We start from the raw sequence: 15,344 nt of genomic DNA, 5'->3' as shown, positions 1-15,344 counted from the left end.
GGTGACGCTTCCTCATTCCTCTCAGCTGCGTTCAAGATTTTCGTAGTTTCCGAAGTATAATCCTTCCCGTCTGGCTACAATAGCAGCCGGTCGCGACTCTATTGTGCCCCAGAGCACAGGTGTCACAACGTCTACATCTATATCTACATCCATACTCCGCAAGCCACCTGACGGTGTGTGGCGGAGGGTACCCTGAGTACCTCTATCGGTTCTCCCTTCTATTCCAGTCTCGTATTGTTCGTGGAAAGAAGGATTGTCGGTATGCTTCTGTGTGGGCTCTAATCTCACTGATTTTACCCTCATGGTCTCTTCGCGAGATATACGTAGGAGGGAGCAATATACTGCTTCACTTCCTGTGTTTAAGCAGGAGCAAAATACCTGGGTGGGCCTTCCACCCATGGCTTGAGTTCAGCCTGCCGTTTCATTTCCACTGTCGCTCCAACCTCTACTAGTATGATAATAAAGACACTCTGTCACCTTCATGCAATAAGAGTTAACAATTATTTACAAGGCGAACGTGACAATGTTAGTCTCCTCTAAATATTCTTATATACAATGTACAACCCATCAAATGATATATAATTGTAGTTGTAGTTCACAGCCAAGTATGTAGATGAGTGCTTGTAAGGTGCGAAATTATAGCCACCTTACACCTTGATTGACCAGAATAAGTTCCTTTCTGAAAAATGCACATAGTGCATACTGTCGACGTTTGACATCTTTCAGTGCAATGAAGATACAAAGCGAAATGATGTTGAGAAATCAAACGAAATGCAACTACTCTGTATCGAGCTAACGGAGACCACGGATTCCTAGTGGCAAAACACTCTGGAAATACCCTTTAATAGTCTCCGAAATTTTATCAATGGATTTCATCTTTTACATACTTCCCACTCAAAACTATTCATGTTTTCAGGAGCTGCGTGAAGTTTACTATGTTGCACTATTCACAGTTGGGTGCCTCCCGCTCAGCGGAAACCAATAAACAGGTCAGATTGTAATCTTGCGTTGCACCATCTGCCTACTAACGACTTCAGCTGTGATGCTGAAAACTTATTGACCTTGCTGTCATATGAAGAAAGAACAGTGGTAATGACTGGGGATTCGCTAACTACCATGCAGACAGCGGTATACTCCTGTTTCAACGTAATCAGAGTACAGTTCTGAACATAGCTGTTATTGGGCAACCGGATATTAGTTTCAATTTAAGATTAAACAGCCAACCGGTTGCACATGAACGTTAGGTACATTGAGTACGTTGACCTAGGTTTCGACACCTACTAGGGGTGTCTTCATCAGAATGAGCAGCTGCTAAATTCTATAAAATAATACATAGAAAGTAAGGTATGACAAGAAAACACATGAACCAAGACGACAATTTTCATAACGCACAAAGGTTACTTGCGTAAAATTACATCGCTAAGAGCAGTCGTCAGTATTTTGAGCAGCTATTCTCAAGTCAGAAGTAAAGCAAAACGTTGTTGCTTTTGCCACATGTACCCAGCCGGCAACATCAGGGGAACACGTGGCAAAAGCTACAGCGTTTTGTTTTACTTCTGATTTGAGCATAGCTGCTCAAAATTCTGACTATTGCTTTTAGCGATGTAATGTTACGTAAGTAACCTTTGTGCGTTATGAAAATTATCATCTTGGTTAATATGTTTTTTTTTTTCATAGTTGATTTTCTATGTATTATTTTATAGGATTTAGCAACTGTTTATTCTGATGAAGACTCTCCTAGTAGGTGTCGAAATCTAGGTCAACGTACCTAACGTTTATGTGCAACCGGTTAGCTGTTTAATCTTATATTGAAAATAATCATATTATATTTTCATAAAAATAAAATTCGGCACAAAATTAAGAGAGCTCTCCACAGAGGTTCTACAGCAGTTCTTCATTGAATCCTAAACAGTCCTGCGCCTAGTGTCCATTCAGAGTCGAAAGGCAATGAAAGCTGCAAAGGCACAGTACGAATAATGAATTATTGTCGATAAAATTCAGAGAGTGTTTTCGCCCAAAATGAGAAGTTTCAGCACGTAATTCTTAATTAAAGTTGATCAGTTTCGTTAATAAAGTTCCACTCGCTAATACACAGTATTACACGAACGGGACAAGCAAAGGCCTGAAAAGTTTGAAGTAAGGGAGGATAATGAAATGGATGCCGAGGTATTACGATAGTTTCACTCACTAAATATATTCTTTCACGTCCAGCGGGACGAGATCTAAAAAAAACACTGGCTCTTTACAGACACTCAGCATAGAACCGGATTTCGCAACTCCAGTCATCGGTATAATTACAACTCCAAACGCAGTATGAAGTGCGCTGTTTCAAATACCGGCATGAGAGGCAGACCTCCTCCTGATAAGGACTCCTCGCCATAACTAAAACAGCAGCCGCTCTAGAGTCAAAATCGACATGCGAATGGCTCTGTGCAGGGAACTACCACTTGAACAGGCACTTATCGACTACTCTAGTCACAGCCAGTGACTATGGAAACGGTTTTGATTTCACATACAATTACATATAGCCATCCAATTTGGGTGTCTGCTTCGATGTAGTGATTTTTTCTACCTGCAGAGTCACGCTGACACACATTTTCTAATCGAAAGTATCCGGACGCCCAGTGTAAAAGCGGGTGGGAAGTATTACGTTGCCAGTGGAGAACCAACAGAAGCAGAATGGGTCGGTCAAGAGAGCACACTGACTTCGAATGCGAACAATAAGTGAAAGACAGAATGAGACGAATAGAACTGACACTATTATTCAAAGACAATAATTACATGAAGTCACCGCAATTTATTGTGGTCCCCTGGACATTACAAAACTCGGAACGTGGTTCTTAGCAAAAACAACTCAACTCCTCTCGCACAGGCCATGAAGGTCCCAAAGGTACCGACTGGTCGCCGTGTCATCCTCAGCCCACAGGCGTCACTGGATGCGAATACGGAGGGGCATGTGTTCAGCACACCGCTCTCCCGGCCGTATGTCAGTTTACGAGACCGGAGCCGCTGCTTCTCAGTCAAATAGCTCCTCAGTTTGCCTCACGAGAGCTGAGTGCACCCCGCTTGCCAACAGCGCTTAACTAGGGTGATCTGACGGGGGCCGGTGTTACCACTGCGGCAAGGCCGGTTCTTAACAGGTGTGTGATAACAACGGACGGCAGTGCTCCAATGATTTCCAAAAGGGTCGTAGGGAGTACTTCTGGTGGGGCCTCCCATTCCTCCATCGTTCCATCCCTCGATAAGCGCGGTTGATAACTGCTGGATAGTCTTTGGTGATTGTGGACGTGCTGCAATAGGTCTCAACACATCCCACACGTACTCCACGGGACTTAAGGCGGGGAAACGGGAAGGTCAGTCCATTGTCGTTGCAAGAGCTGCTATATCTGCGCATTGCCATCCCAAACAATCAAGTCAAGGGGAATGCACCCCTGAAAAAAATATGACATACATGGAGAAGGAGTACAATGTCACAATAGCGTTGACCGCTGATTGCGCCGTTTCCAAAAATTTGGACGTCACTACAACCGTGCAACATTATGACAACTGGATCACCAAAACGATCATTTTCGACAACGCCTCCGGGTGAATTCCCACCTCTCGCCAAATAAGGGTGCGTACACAATCACTACTCACACTGAATCTGATCTTTTCCGGGAAGAACTCACAGCTCCACTCCACGTTGGTACCATCGCAAACGGCGCCATCGATGAGCGGGTGTCAACGCAACACAACCTACGGGTCGTCGCAAAAACAGGCCACCCCCATGCAGTTGTGCAAATGTGAAGGGTGAGTTTCCGTTCCTTGCAGTCCTGTTAAATGTGGCTACAATTGCATCGCTGATGGACGTGGGTACTTTCTTGCCAGTAGCACGATGTAGCGGTCATCAGCTGCTGCAGCTGACCGTGGTCAACGACCTCCTCTCCCGACAACAGCGTCTGTGCTTCGGAAAGATCCCCACGCACGTGGAACACTGCTGTGAGGAATACCTAAGCCCGGGTTACACCCGTCACTCGTCCAGTTTCCTGACGATTTTCAAATAACGTCTTTGGACCAAGCTGTAATGAAGTTTACCACCTCAACGCACGACCACTGCTCACTGATTGGCACACACTGTCTTTTATCATCGAGCGAGGTGGTGCAGTAGTTAGCACACTGGACTCGCATTCTGGAGGACGACGATTCAAAACCGCGTCCGGCCATTTTGATTTAAGTTTTCCGTGACGTTCCTAAATCACTTCAGGCAAATACCGGGATGGTTCCTTTGAATGAGCACAGCTGACTTCCTTCCCTATCTTCCTCTAATCCGATTGTATCGATGCTCTCGCTGTTTGGTCCCCTCCCCCAAAGCAACCAAGCAACCAACTGTCATGCCCTGTTCCCTCATGTGCCTCATGTTGCGGACCAGGCCTCGTGGAGGTATGGTCAAGCTGAACTCACTCCGTCTGATGTCAAGCTTTCTGTGCTGGACTGAAAGACTTCCGGTAATATTTCTTGCACTTTCATTCATTTCAGTCAACACTAGGGGCGTTCAATCGAAAATGAAACACTTTTTTTTCTGAAAGGAGGTCGGTTTTATTCAGAATTTTTATACACATTGATATTCCCCACTCTTTTGGCTACAAAACTCTATATTTCCAGATAATCTCCGTTCAACACGACGGCGTTAAGTCACCTTACTGGGAGGGACTGTGTCCTCGCATGGTACCACTTTATTGGCTGACATCGGAGCCAATGTCTTGCTGCATCAATAATCTCCCCATCATTTACGTACTACTTCCTGCCGAGTGTATCCTTCATTGAGCCAAACAGGTGGAAGTCGGAAGATGCCAATCCAGGCTGACTGGAGGACAAGGAAGAACAGTGCAATGAAGTTTTGTGAGCCCCTCTGACAGGTGTAGACTTGTGTGAGACCTTACGTTGTCATGAAGAAGGAGAATGCCGTTTGCATTTTTGTGGCGACGATCACGCTACCGTTGTTCGTTCAGTTTCCTGAGCGCAGAACACTTCAGAGTTGATCTTTGCACCGTGTGTGAGGAAATCAAACAGAATAACCCCTTCAGAATCACAGAATTACGTCGCCTTGACTTTACCGGCTGACATTGCGGCTTTGAACTTTTTCTTCGGAGCGGAGGTGGTTTTGCACCACTCCATGAGTTGCCGTTTTGTTTCTGATTTAAAGTGATATACCCATGTTTCATCGCCGGTGACCATGTTCGACAAAAAAGTATGACGATAAACCTCGTAATGCGCACGCAATTCCGCGCAGATGGTCCTTCGCTTCTCTTTATGATTTCTGTTAGGCGGCAAGGAATCCAGCGGCCACAGGCCTTTGAGTACTACTTTGTCAGCTCTACCAACTGGAAAGTCCAGCTGGTGCAGTGAGGTGTCTGATTGTGGTCCGTTGATAACCTCGAATCAGAGTGTCCGCAAGTTCCAACATTGCAAAAATGACGCTTGTGTGCAGTCAGCCGGCATTATAGCAGACACCTCGCCCAACGACTCACCGTGCCTTTGTTCATTGCCAGGCCTCCGTAGACATTAAGCAAGCGACTATGACATCTGTGACACTCTCAGTGACAGCTCTGTGCTTGGAACGGACCTCCGTTACAGGCGCCATTTTGAAGGTGAAGGTCATGTATAACCCCACTACCTGTCGGAACTTCATGGAAGTATAAGGGCTGAAGGAGGAATATTCCACGATCTCGCACGCCAAACTGCGCATTTTCGTCATCCGAAATCGGCAGAGGAAAAAACATGTTGCACTACTTATTGAACGCCTCCGAACGTACCCGCAACGCCACCAGATGATATCCAGTCTAGCGGTGGGTAGTTACCATAAAGTTTTTGCTCATCGGTATATATAGGTGTGTGTGTGTGTCAATAAAAACTAATTCAGTAGACCACGAACACCAATGACATTTGAATTTTATAGAATACACTGTCACGCTATGTCAACAAGTCCGTGGCTATTTAAAGGCAATGTAGTATACAGCTACTATGGCCGCACAGCGGCTCCGATAGAGTTCGCGATGGGAGTATACTCCGATAAAAGGGATTGTACGTGCATAGTCAGCCGCGCCCATGGGAGGACGAAGTTGACAGACACAGGGAAGATGTCGACGGCCCGTGGGAGGTTGACTTGGCCCTTGGATTACTGGGCTGTTCGGATATCGCGTTTGATCGGTACATTTCCAAAACGGAAGAGCAACTGTGCAGAGGTGGGGACTTTGTCTAATATCTCGCTGGTCTCTGCAAGGATGAGTCGAAATGAGTACCATTTTAAGGTTTCTGATCTGTAACTGTAGCTAGATGCTCAGTTTTGTAATTAATGAATTTTAACTGATGTATTAAGTTTGTGGCAACGGCCTTGCCGTAGTGGATACACCGGTTCCCGTCAGATCATCGAAGTTAAGCGCTGTCGGGCGTGGCCGGCACTTGGATAGGTGACTGTCCGGGCCGCCATGCGCTGTTGCCATTTCTCGGAATGCCAATGGAGGAGCTACTCGACCATATAGTAACGGCTCCGGTCAAAGAAAACCATCATGACGACCGGGAGAGTAGTGTGCTGACCAAACGCCCCGCCTATCCGCATCCTCATGTGAGGATGACACGGCGGTCGGATGGTCCCGATGGGCCACTTGTGGCGTGGAGACGGAATGCATGCATTAAGATCGTGGCTGAGGGAGCCTTGTATAAGGAACTGAGTAACAATTTGATTGGTTATACTGGAGTTCTAATTTTAGTTCATTCTAATAGTTGTTATTTCTCTCGTTTGCCAATGAATAACGGGCTTTTCTATGGTATTAACTATTGCTCTTCTATTAAGGTAAAATGTGCTGCATTTAATTTGTATTGATGTGTGCAGGGGGTGTGCCTTAATTCATTTAATTTAAACAATTTTTAGAATGGTATAACATTATGGACGCATGTGTGTTCCACACCCAAAGACAGAGAGTGGACCAGAATTTTCATAGCAGACAACGCAATCCCCCGAACTCCACTGGACGAAGATGTATGATCATAAATGGCGGTAGCATGGAAACGGTCTAGGAAAACATCATGGAAAATTTGTTGAAATTTTCCATAACATGCTCTTTATTGATTGGGATTGTGGCAGTGAGTCACACTCTTTAAAATACATTATATAGCAGGTTGCATGTCTTTTCTGTGAGTGCGAAACTGAAAATGTTTCATTACTGCTCAACACTTCAGTTTTGATAACCAATAGTATTGAAACTGCTGACCGCAAGAGGTTAAGACAACGGATTTGCATTTAGGGGACTAGAGATGAAATTCTCCGTCTGGTCGCCCAGATATGGGTTTTACCCCTATCCGAGTTTTATATCGGTCTCTAATGATTTTCGTCGACGGATTTACAACCTAATTTCGTATCCCCCTTTTAGTGTTAAAATATGTTCAGAACATAAAAAAAGGAAAAGAACTGGAAATTTAGGAAACCTGCTTTCAAACGGCTGCTCCACAAACGAAGAACAATTATCAATTCACTTAAATTAAAAACAAGTGCAATTTTTTGAAATGTATCTGTGATATCCCTTCGAAATACTCAAAATGGAATGGAATTAATATAACGTGAAAAGCAAAAATTTGTGTAAAGGTGGGTTTCGAACTTAGATCACTAGCAGTTGTCTCAACAAATTGGACCATCTGAACTTCCATAAAAATTTGGGTCGTTCAGTGTCACTGACATTTCTTCCCTGTTACTTCGGAACACTACATCCCGAAAGTCTCTAACAGGGTGTGTGCGACTAGAAGTACGGAGTGACTGGATCTGGTGGAGGGACAAGGCTAAACCATCAGCATCGCTGAATCTGTTATACAGTCCTGACACGCCATGAATACAGTTTCCTGTGCGGGGCTACTCCCACTTATCTCGTGTGCAAAATTCCGATTATAGTGCTTGGAAATAATAGGAGGGACACGTCGGTGACATTGAAAAACTTGCACACACGTGGTGACATAATTTAATAATTGGGAGATCTGGATTAGAATCTAGGTTTGGCATAAATTTAAATTTGTCATGAGTTTTCAGATTAACAGGTACATTTACTGCAGGCTCCTTCAGTATGTTAAATGCTGGTGTCTGTTACATTCATAAATTTGGACTACACCTTCACTTTGCTATCTGACATATTAAACGTATGTGCTTTCGTGATTCAATCACCGGAGAGTACTTCTTGACTGCAGTGCTCAAACACGCCTCACGTGTCATCTAGGAGCTTCAGTCTCCCAGTTACGTTCCTTTGTTTATATCAAAGAATACGAACTGCACAACACTCTCAACTCGGTATTGAGATTTAGAATTTCCAATATTTTTATCGGTCTCTCCACACACTATCCACTCATGACTGTAATTTTCAGGAATAAACTATTCTCTCTGACAGTTGAATGGTGGAAGTTAATCATCAATTTAACTAGTAGAGAGAAGCGTAAACACGCAATTAAAATTCGGAATTTTATAGCAAAGCCATCACAGTCATCTATAAGCGAGCTTCCCCTCCAATCAAACGAGGCTTTCTGTAAGGCGAATACTTGTGGGTTTTAATATGAAAATTTATTCTTTAATAAAAATTTTCGCTGGGAGATTAACGGGTATTCCTGAATCTCATTTATGGAGAAAAGAGCTTCCATCATGTGGACGGCAGCGAACTCGTAATTCGGGCTCTTCCTGGGGTTAGGAATTTGAAATGAACTCGCTCTTTCTGCAGAGCGCCCGAATGTTCCATCTCATGTAGTTCCCAAGTTTCCGTATTTGGGAAATCGTTTTACTGGGGATGCTTTATTCTTTTTCTCATATATTATATTTGGAAGACATTACAGACAACGATAGTAACGAATACCTGTACAAGACGTGACATAATCGGAATTGGTAGTAGAAGAGTGATAGGATTTTTCAAAACACTCTCCACATAAGTAGATCCATATTTGTTCTTGCTATACTTCTTTTGATATTTTATTGGCATTTTGCTGAAAGTAATGTTTCATGCATCTGCGATAATTTACAAACGCGTATATTTACAATCATCAATATTTCACGCGCCTGCGATGTATGTTCACTACTTAAAGCTATATTACACTGTTCATTTCAGTATTATTTTGACTCATTAGGGTTTTTAAATGTTTATTGGCACGGGAATCCATATTTTCGTAAGCTTTCCCCATAGTTTATTTTGATGTGGAGCATATTTAGTGTTTAACTTTGGAAGACTTTTCAGAGGACTTTCGCCTCTCGCCAGCCTTATAATGGAACTGTAAAAAACTTTATTATTCCATTTTGAAATGATAGCATTCCCTTTATGTGAGCTGCAGTTTTTACTGATATTACAAGGATTACTCTGGAAAACAAATATTTTACAAATGTGAGAAACTGTTCCAAGGTACAACATGATCATGTACCTAGGAACAAATATTCTGCGCTGATAAACTTATCCACACATACACACACACACACACACACACACACACACACACACACACACACACACACACACACACACATACAACACAATATACTCGCACACACCTATTCAAATTTAAGACAGTTGCCACTGAGAAAGTCTTGTCAGTGTAGTTGTTACTTCCTTACTCTACTACATACCAATAACCAGTTAGTGAAGTCAAATCAAGAAGAAGTAATATCAAAATCAAGTTACAAAGCAAAAACATTTTGTAATAGAATGTATTGGAGACTAACGGAAATTTCCATATTCTAGACAGAAAAATTTGTTACGGTATTAAAGAAACTCAGTAAATTTGCAAACATCACGTGTTCTTCAGCTGAAAGACCTTCTGTTTCAAGTTATAAGATAGCACACTACGAACAAAGTGTGACATAATCGTCCACACGTTATGTAAAAAGTTTTAAAAATGTATAGAATTTTACTCACTATAAAAGTCTGTAACTGAAGAAGTAACAATATCCTCCAAATAGCTGTAACATATTATACAGCACTTAGGTATATAGAACTCATAATGTTTACAAATGCTGCCAAAACACAACCTCCTGTCTCAGAACAACAAAAACAGTAGAAAATGCCGGAAACTGCTTATGGCGGTCGCTAGTGATCTTACTTTCATCTGGTTCTAGAATCGGTCACTAGACAGAAACGCCATCTAGAAAACAAAGTGGGTTCCTACGTATATCTATCCTTCAGCTACAGCACTCTCCCCTACATCCAAATGTGACTTGATTCAGATTTCCGTCGTCTTCTGGATATTTATCGAATCTAGGAAAGTCTTTCATTCTGATCCAACAAATGTGTGCAGAGAAACGAGAGCGTTGCACTGTTACATTTCCTGCTAAACTTAATAGATGTTTCGTTTTATGTTATTTTCTTCGTAAAACTAAACTTATTTTATGCTGCTAATATGTAACAATGGAAGCAAAACACCTTATTGACAGAAAGTAACCTGCTAGGGGTTACTTTTCTATGATTATTTCGTTTTCGAATTTTGTAGCTAGTATATAAAAATGAGTATCATTCCGTTAATAACACGCCCCAAATATTATTTAATATAACAGTGGATCCCTATGAGTGTAAAAATGTGAAACTACATTAAGTGCACAGTTTGGAAGATAGGAGACGAGATACTGGCGGAAGTAAAGCTGTGAGGATGGGTCGTGAGTTGTGTTTCAGTAGCTTAGTCGGTAGTGCACTTCCACGCGAAAGGCAAAAGTCTCGGTTTCGAGACTCGGTCAGGCACAGTTTTACTCTGACAGGAAGTTCAATTATTTAAGTACTCACAAAATGGAAACAATTAAAGATTGGATTTAACTGCAAAGTCTTCTGAAAAACCAACGTAGAAACATAACAGATATTTCTGAATGAGCAAATTAATTTTTCTGTTTAAAATACCTGTTTCTTTCATATGATTAACTTGTTTTCAGGTTTTATGGCTATACACCGCCCCCCTCCTCCATGAAACACGGACCATGCCATTGGTGGGGGCGGCTTGCGTGCACAGCGATACAGATAGCTGTACCGTAGGTGCAATCACATTGGAGAGGCCACACGAAGGTTGCGAGGTGCCGGGGTGGAGAAGAGTTTGTACTTCTTTAATTGAGACGAATTTTGCGTGAGAACGAGACGTGCACTCCACCCCCTCCTTATCTACCACCTAATTAATTATGCGCACAACGGCAACGGAAGAAAATGATGGTGGACCCTGCTAGTTGGTAAAATAAGTAGTGCACACTCACAATAATTTAATAAAAATCGTAATCTACTAAGAAAAAAAGAGAACTTTATCATAATAAACAACAGGAAAAGGGATTCTGCATATATCTACGAAATGATATGTGGATTAAATATTACAATGAGATTTAATATACATCAGAACATAAATGCACATGATTATCGACACAAACAGTAGGTTAAAGGATAGGGTAGACTGCAATATTATGAGAATAAGAGCTGGCTCGAGAACAAGGGGCTCCTACTCTCTGTGATGCAATGGATTGACGATAATGACTGGAGGTCCTAGTGAATCAAATATTAAACTCCCGACTGTACAGCAGTATCGCAATTAGTAGTGAGTGCTCAAATGGGATCACATGGAGAAACAAGCAAGGTGGACTTTTGGCAAAGCGAGCGCGCGTGCTGCTGAGGGATTGAGTATGAAATTGATAAGTTCCTACAATGTCGGAGCCGCAAAATACTGTACCAGTACTGATGTCTGCAGCACGTCGTCGGTAGGCAGCGTCCTCGTGATGTAGGCGCCGACTTCAGCCGTGCGGCAACTCTGTGTCAACCCCTGGCCTCGAAGGCTGTCTCTGAATTCAAAGTTCTTCCGAAAAAGAGTGACCGAGTCGCAAAACTGTCCGACTCTGACGAAGATCAGATCCCGAATAAACTCCTCTGTGATGTGATGCCAGAGCGAAGCCAGCACTCCTCAACTCCCTACTCTCCTCGAAAACCGCGAATCACCATTCAGTGCTGATTCCAAAATTCCCCCACACTGTCTCGGAACATCATTCGCGCCAATAGCGACCGTTCCCTCCAATTTCGAGCAGGGCTTTATGATGTCAACTAGCCTCAGTTGAAGTTGACCAATCATGCCTCTACAATTCAGCTGAGGGCACTGAACCTGCCGTTTGACCGGCTACAAAAGCAACCTGCCTAGACCACCAGCCATCCGGCACCAGACTGTCGCACCCAGCAGGGCACGGTCCACAAGTATTCTCATAATCAAGAGGACAATGCAGTCAGTCGGTGCCAGGAGTCTTCGTTCCGGACGCGACGGAACGGTAAACACACAAACTGCAGCAACATTCAGACGTCTGGCGGGTCGTTTCCCCCCTGCACACTATAGGAGAAACTCGACCGACGTCAGTCGTTCCACCAGGCGCTTAAGCCCATTGTAAGAACCTCTCAGAATTCAGGGAAGTGCAGCGCTCAACCAGAAATGCAGTGTGCCACGTCCTCCGATGCTTGCCTCGCCCAGGGAAGTAACCCAACATGTATAGGAATCAAGTGAAAAGTATTATTTTTTGAGCTCTCGGTCTGTTACTACCGTGCAATGACATAGAACATTAATAAATTTGATGAAAATGAGAGACGACGTGCAAAAGAGGGCATAGAACTCTCAAGGTCTTTCCTGAAGAATGGCAGCAACCTTTTTAACAGTTGCAGGGCAACAATATGGATGACTGACTGATCTGATCTTGTAACATCGCTTGGTACTGCAAACGGCTCAAAGCAAGGAGGGAACTACAGCCGTAACTTTTCCCAAGGGCATGCAGCATTTGGTCGGGGACCAGTCAGGAGGGTGTCATCAGGAGAAACAAAATTGGCGTCCTACGTATCGGAGCGTGGAAAGTTAGAACCCTTAATGGGGGAGGTAGGTTAGAAAATTTAAAAAAAAGTAAATTGATAGGTTGAATTTAGATATAGTGGGAATTAGTGAAGTTCGGTGGCAGCAGGAACAGGACTTCAGGTCAGATGAATTCGGGGTTATAAGTACAAAATAAAATAGGCGTAATGCAGGGGTAGTTTTAATAATATTAAGAAAATAAGAATGCGGGTTAGCTACTGTGAACAGCATAGTGAGCGCATTATCGTAGCCAAGATAGACACGAAGCCCACACCTACGACAGCAGCACAAGTTTATATGCCAACTAGCTCTGCAGACGATGAAGAGACTAAAGAAATGTAAGATGAGATGGAGGAAAGTATTCAGATAATTAAATGAGACGACAGTTTAATTGTGGCGGGGGACTGGAATTCGATAGTAAGAAAAAAAAGACAAGGAAAAAAGTAGGTGAGTGTGGAGAAGGGAAAAGGAATGAAACATGAAGCCGCCTTATAGAATTTTGCACAGAACATGCTTTAATAATCGCTAACACGTGGTTTAAGTGTCGTGCAAGAAGGTTGCATACGTGGAAGAGACCTGGAGACACCGGGAGGTTCCAGATTGATTATAGGCTGGTAAGACGGAGATTTCGGAACCAGATTTTAAATAGTAAGACGCTTCCTTGGGCAGGTGTGGACTCAGGCTACAACGTATTGGTTATGAACTGTGGACTTGAAACTAAAGAAATTGCAAAAAGGTAGAAAATTAAGGAGATGGGGCCTGGATAATTTGAAAGAACCAGAGGTTGTTGCGAGCTTCAGACGGAGCATTAGACAGCGACTGACTAGAACAGGGGAAAGTAATACAATAGAAGAGGAATGGGTAGCTTTAAGAGACGAAATAGTGAAGGTAGCAGAGGATGAAACAGGTAGAAAAACAAGGGGAGAAAGAACTTCTTTCTGATTTGATGGGGACACGTTTATTAAGGAAATCGTGTTGTAGCAGGGACACATTCTGACAAACACAGTCCAGTTCGCTAAGCTCACTGGAGTTAAAGAAAACGTGAGGTCTCTAGAATCCATCGTGGCCTTGAAAGAATTACAAGGATAGTTCTCTAAAAGTTCTGAGGACACTGCCAATCTTACACCCGTTTTAAATTTGTTTTCGAGACCTTCCACTGTTTCAGCTGAAAGCGCTCCTGTGCCTGAGCAGAAGACACTGACTAGTCTGCAAGGTAATCCCAGTTTTAAGGACAAATCCCTTTAGCGTTCAAATGGCTCCAAGCACTATGGGATTTGACATCTGAGGTCATTAGCCCCTAGACATGTTGATTGTTGTTGTGGTCTTCAGTCCCGAGACTGGTTTGATGCAGCTCTCCATGCTACTCTATCCTGTGCAAGCTTCTTCATCTCCCAGTACCTACTGCAACCTACATCCTTCTGAATCTGCTTAGTGTATTCATCTCTTGGTCTCCCCCTACGATTTTTACCCTCCACGCTGCCTCCCCTAGACATAGAACTACTTAATCCTAACTAACCTAAGGACATCACACACATACATGCCCGAGGCAGGATTCGAACCTGCGACCGTAGCAGCAGCGCGGTTCCGGACTGAAACGCCTAAAACCGCACTTTAACGTTAAAACTGGTTTCCTTGGGTACAGTTTCCACGTTTCCATAATGAGGTCACAAAAATGCTACAATATTTCGACCAACATAGATGTGTGAAAGACGTTTTTCCTGTTATTAAACTAAATAAGTCACGAGTATGTGGCAACCTGAGTGCGAAAACCTGTAAAATTGTCAGGGTACGTCTGTATGTCAACAATTTTTACTAAATAAAAATTATATTATGTCTTCGGCATGTCAAAAATAATTCAGTAATACTGAAAATTTGTTTTGTTTGTGATGTATATTGCTGAGAAATGTGGAATATGAAACCAAGTCTTATGCAGTGCGACTGCATTGCCATTTAAATGCGGCGCGTTCGCAGGTTTCACTTCTTCCCCCTCTCCACCGTCAGACAGCACGGCGTGGCAGCGGGGGGCAATTGTGCCAACCAGGCTCAGCGTTTTGGCACTTGTTCTGGGGCACGGCATACGAGCCGAATTCTTATCTACCCCTGCTATAGATTATGCTGCAAACTGCAAGTATCTGTGTCTCATAGGGTTTCAAATGGTGACCCTGTACACTTGGAAGGGACATTTTACTGAAGTATATCATGGACTGTGGTACAATCGGAAAAGAAGAGAATCGAAGGGTTTGAGATGTGGTAGTGTAAAAGGATGTTCAGCGTTAGGCAGACAGATGAGTAATTAGGTTCTCCACAGTATCGGTGAGGAAAGGAGCATTTGTAGAACGCTGACATGATAAACATGTGTATACTCCCAAAACACTGTGTATCCTTAAGCACAATAAGTAAAATTTAATTATTTGCTTTCATGGTTAGTTCAAATGGTTCAAATGGCTCTGACCACTGTGAGACTTACATCAGGTTAGGACTGCTGGTACTACTAAGGGGGCCGAGTGGAG

The 15,344-nt window shown here is 43.1% G+C and overlaps 1 protein-coding gene and 1 pseudogene across 1 annotated transcript in view; one reads left to right on the top strand and one right to left on the bottom strand.

Moving 5' to 3' along the window:
- Positions 1-15,344, bottom strand: part of LOC126090607 (somatostatin receptor type 2-like) — a 556,431-nt gene that overhangs the window by 411,178 nt on the left and 129,909 nt on the right. The gene's annotated exons all lie outside the window — the stretch shown is intronic.
- Positions 6,361-6,478, top strand: LOC126095446 (5S ribosomal RNA; annotated as a pseudogene).

This window comes from Schistocerca cancellata, chromosome 1 (assembly GCF_023864275.1).
Source record: "Schistocerca cancellata isolate TAMUIC-IGC-003103 chromosome 1, iqSchCanc2.1, whole genome shotgun sequence".
In the NCBI taxonomy this organism is placed as follows: Eukaryota; Metazoa; Arthropoda; class Insecta; order Orthoptera; family Acrididae; genus Schistocerca; species Schistocerca cancellata.
Note: the sequence above shows the minus strand (reverse complement) of the source record. Positions and strands in the feature narration are given on the sequence as shown.